General features: G+C 37.1%; 1 pseudogene across 1 annotated transcript; it reads left to right on the top strand.

Moving 5' to 3' along the window:
- Nucleotides 1–258: 258 nt before the first annotated feature.
- On the top strand, nucleotides 259–2707 carry LOC116538588 (annotated as a pseudogene). Its single transcript, XR_004263699.1, has one exon. The product of XR_004263699.1 is annotated as an X-ray repair cross-complementing protein 5 pseudogene (transcript).
- The last annotated feature ends 2277 nt before the right edge of the window (nucleotides 2708–4984 follow it).

Below are 4984 nucleotides of genomic sequence, written 5' to 3'. Positions count from 1 at the left end.
CAAATTGACAATCACAAATCTCCCAGTAGAATGACTAATTTTTATTTCTCCCCATTGTTCTATGTATCAGTTATTGTTCCAAATATATTTAAGCCTGCATGGTTCACTGCATATTGGTTCATGACCATTAAGTCTTCTTGGTCTATTGTTTCTAATATTAGCATATAGTACCCTATTCATTGTCATTTGATGTTTCACTTCTTATTTGTTCTTTTTTATCTATTATTAAAATTGTGGCGACTTGGCAGGTTCCCACCTGGAAGCACCGACCAAAGCGCCTGAGGACCAACGACGTGGTGTAGCTGGGGAATAAAGCAGCTGTTGTGCTGTGTATGAATGTGAGCCTTACCATGAGTAACTCCTTTGCTGATGAAGAATCCCCAATTTTAACAAGCAAAGAGGTTAATAACCATGTTTGTCCAGCGACAGGTGTTTGCTGAGAATAAGAATGAGATTGCTTTAGTCCTGTTTGGTACTGATGGCACTGACAATCCGCTTTCTGGTGAAGATCAGTATCAGCACATCACAGTGCACAGACATCTGATGCTACCGAAGTTTGATTTGCTGGAGGACATTGAAAGCAAAATCGAACCAGTTTCTCAACAGGCTGACTTTCTGGATACACTAATCATGAGCATAGATGTGATTCAACATGAAACTATAGGAAAGAAGTTTGAAAAGAGGCATATTGAAATATTCACTGACTTCAGCAGCCAATTCAGCAAAAGTCAGCTGGATATTATAATGCATAGCTTGAAGAAATGTGACATCTCCCTGCAATTCTTGCCTTTCTCAGTTGGCAAGGAAAATGGAAGAGGGGACAGAGGAGATGGAAGCTTTCACTTGGGTGGCCATGGGCCCTCCTTTCCACTAAAAGGAACTGCTGAACAGCAAAAAGGTCTTGAGATAGTGAGAATGGTGATGATATCTTTAGAAGTTGAAGGTGGGTTGGATGAAATTTATTCCTGCAGTGAGAGTCTGAGAAAACTGTGTGTCTTCAAGAAAACTGAGAGGCATTCCATTCACTGACCCTACCGACTAACCATTGGCTCCAATTTTTCTATAAGGATTGCAGCCTATAAATCGATTCTACAGGAGAGAATTAAAAGAACTTGGACAGTTGTGGATGCAAAAACCCTAAAAAAAGAAGATATACAAAAATAAACAGTTTCTTGCTTAAATGATGATGATGAAACCAACGTTTTAAAAAAGGATATTATTTAAGGGTTCCACTATGGATGTGATATACCTTTCTCTAAAGTGGATGAGGAACAAATGAAATATAAATCGGAGGGAAGTGCTTTTGTTTTGGGATTTTGGAAATCTTCTCAGGTTCAGAGAAGATTCTTCATGGGAAATCAAGTTCTAAAGGTCTTTGCAGCAAGAGATGATGAGGCAGCAGCAGTTGCACTTTCCTCCCTGATTCATGCTTTGGATGAGTTAGATGTGGTGGCTATAGTTCGCTATGCTTATGACAAACGAACTAATCCTCAAGTCAGGGTGGCTTTTCCTCATATCAAGTATAACCATGAGTGTTTAGTGTATGTGCAGCTGCCTTTCATGGAAGACTTGCAGCAATACATGTTTTTATCCCTGAAAAACAGTAAGAACTATGCTCCCACCGAGGCATAGTTGAATGCTGTTGAAGCTTTGATTGACTCCATGAGCTTAGTAAAGAAAGATGAGAAGACAGACATCCTTGAAGACTTGTTTCCAACCACCCAAATCCCAAATCCTCTATTTCAGAAATTATTTCAGTGTCTGCTGCACAGAGCTTTACATCCCTGGGAGCCTCTACCCCCAATTCAGCAGCATATTTGGAATATGCTGAATCCTCCCACTGAAGTGACTGTGAAATGTCAGATTCCTTTCTTTAAAATAAAGATCCTTTTTCCTCTGATTGAAGCCAAGAAAAAGGATCAAGTAACTGCTCAGGACATTTTCCAAGACAACCATGAAGATGGACTCACCACTAAAAAATTAAAGACTGAGGAAGGGGGAGCCCACTTCCACGTTTCCAGCCTGGCTGAAGGCAGTGTCACCTCTGCTGAAGTGTGAATCCTGCTGAAAACCTCCATGTTCTAGTGAAACAGAAGAATGCCAGCTTTGAGGAAGCGAGTGACCAGCTCATAAATCACATCAAACAGTTTTTGGATACTAATGAAACACCATATTTTACGAAGAGCATGGACTGCATCAGAGCCTTCCAGGAAGAAGCTGTTAAGTTTTCAGATCAGTGCTTTAACAACTTCCTGACAGCCCTTTGAAAGAAAGTGGAAATTAAACAATTAAATCATTTCTGCGAAATTGTTGTTCAGGATGGAATTACTCTGATCACCAAAGAGGAAGCCCCTGGAAGATCTGTTATGGCTGAGGAAGCCAAAAAGTTTCTGGCCCCTAAAGAAAAACCAAATGAAGACACAGCAGCCGTATTTGAAGAAGGTGGTGATATGGACAATTTACTGGACATGATATAGGTGGTGGTTGTGTGGGGAATCTAAGAGAGCTGCCATCGCTGTGATGCTGGGAGTTCAAACAAAACAAGTTGGAGGCAGCCATTCAAGGGAAGCCAGAAGCTCTGGAGAAATTCCCAGTAGGTTACCTGGAGGTGGATCACCTAATTCTCTGTGGAATGAATACCCACATATATATTATAAGGGATAATTTAGACCCCATACAAGTTTATAAAGAGTCATTGTTAAAAAAATTGCTATACTTGATATCTTCTGTTTTATATCTAGCTAGTTTACCTTTCTTCATTCCTTTCTTTCATAGCTTTTCTTTTAAATTTTAACTCACCATCTGACTCAAGAACTAAAACAATAACAATTACATCTACCTAAGAACTATCTTCACCCCATTCCCTTGGCTGCCTTTGGAAATAATAGCTGTCCTAAATTTTGTGTTTGCCTTGCTTTTAAAAATAGTTCATACACACACATACACACACATATGCACACACATATACACACCCATACATACATATATGTGTGTATATATGTATACTTAAACAATGTATTGTTTATTATTAACTGTCTTTAAACTTCAAAGACTCATGTAGACTTGCTTTTATCATTTAGCATTTGTTACTCAGATTTATCCATACTGTAATAGCTGCAATTCATTCACTTTTTACTGCTATAAAGTATTTAACCATTTGAATATCTTACCAAAAGGTGTTAAGTTTTTTGCTGCTACAAACAGTGCTGCTATGAACATTCCAGAGCACATCTCCTAATGTTCATGGGCAAGAGTTGCTTTTGCAGATACACTTAGGTATGGAATGCTAAGTCATATGTTATGCAAATGTTCAAATTGAGTAAATTTTGTTTTGCCTTTTATTATCTATTATCTATCAATTATCTGTCTATCATTTATCTATCTATCTGTCATCTATCTGTTTTGTTGCATACAAAATTTTATATGCAATTGTGGTAAAAAAAAAGGATTTGGTCTTTGTCCACAGTTCCTGGCACACAGTTTCTAAAACCCTTAGAATCTCAGGAGTGATAAGAGTATCTTTTGTATTTGAATAAAATGACTGGTGGCTAGAGGCTCCTGGATAGCTTCAGGTTGAGGATTGATTGCCAGAAAGCCCATGGCATGTTTGAATTGCTGGAACTTTAAGCCCTACCCCCCAATCTTTTGGGAGGGAAATGAAGGTGGAGGTTGAATTAATTATCAACAGCCAGTGATTTAATTAACCATGTTTAAGTAACGAAACTTCTATAAAATCCCAAAAAATGGAGTTTGGAGACTTTTGGGTTGGTGAACACATCAAGGTGCTGTGGGAGGATGCTCTTGAGAAGTCATGGAACCTCTGTCCCCCTGCTTCCTCATACTTTATGAATCTCTTCCATTTGGCTGCTCCTGCTTTGTATCCTTTATAATAAACCAGTAAACATGAGTAAACTGCTTTCCTGAGTTTTGTGAGCTGTTCTACAAATTGTTAAACCTGTGGGGGAGGGAAATGTGAGACTCCCAATTTGAAGTTAAACAGAAATATGAGTAATCAATACTCATAACTGGCCTCTGAAGTAAGGGTAGTCTTGTGGAATGAACCACACTGCAAACAAAATTAAAATTGAAAATAAATTGCAGAAATTAAAAATAAAGTTATAATTACTGAGCTGTTTTTACTAATAACACTTCTGATTCCAAATATGTGGACTTTTTCCTCACATCAACCAATTTTCTGATCCTCTGTGGTTCTTGTAAACAGCACATTGTTGGATTTTATTTTTTCTTCTTATCACCCAAACCAAGAGTATAATTTACATTTGTTATACCTATGATTATTTAGAATTCATTCTTCTCATTTTATTTCATGTTTTCACTATTTTTTATTTTAGCCATTCTGACATGTATAGTGATACCTCATTGTGGTTTTAATTTGTATTTTCCTAATGACTAATGATGTTGAACATCTTTGCATCTATTTATTTGCTTTCTGTATATATTCTTTGGTAAAATGTCCCTTCATGTCTTTTGCACGTTTTAATTGGATTTTTTAAAATGTTGAGTTTTGAGTGTTCTTTATATATTCTATAAATTAGTCATTCATCAGATATGTTGTTGGCAGATATTTTTTTACCAGCCTGTAGCTTACCTTTTCTTCTTCTTAATTAGGTCTTCCTAAGAGCAAAAGTTTTAAATTTTAGTGAAGTACAATACACTAATTTGTTCTTTTATGAATTATTCTTTTAGTTTCAAGTTGAGGAACTTGTTGCCTAGCCCTAGATTTTCAAGGATTTTCTCTTTTTGTTTTCTGAAAGTTTTATAGTTTTAGTTTTATGTCTTACATTTAAGTCAGTGGTTTATTTTTTGTGTAAGATATAAGACTTAACATGAGTGGTTGCCCGTGCCTTAATCTCAGTGCTTTGAGAGGCCAGTGTGAGCTAATTGCTTGAGTCTAGGAGTTCAAGATCAGCCTGGGCAACATGGCAAAATTCCCTCTCTACAAACAAACGAAAATTAGCTGGGA

The sequence above is a fragment of the Sapajus apella genome, unplaced genomic scaffold (assembly GCF_009761245.1).
Source record: "Sapajus apella isolate SASKATOON/1434 unplaced genomic scaffold, GSC_monkey_1.0 scaffold121, whole genome shotgun sequence".
Lineage (NCBI taxonomy): Eukaryota > Metazoa > Chordata > Mammalia > Primates > Cebidae > Sapajus > Sapajus apella.
Note: the sequence above shows the minus strand (reverse complement) of the source record. Positions and strands in the feature narration are given on the sequence as shown.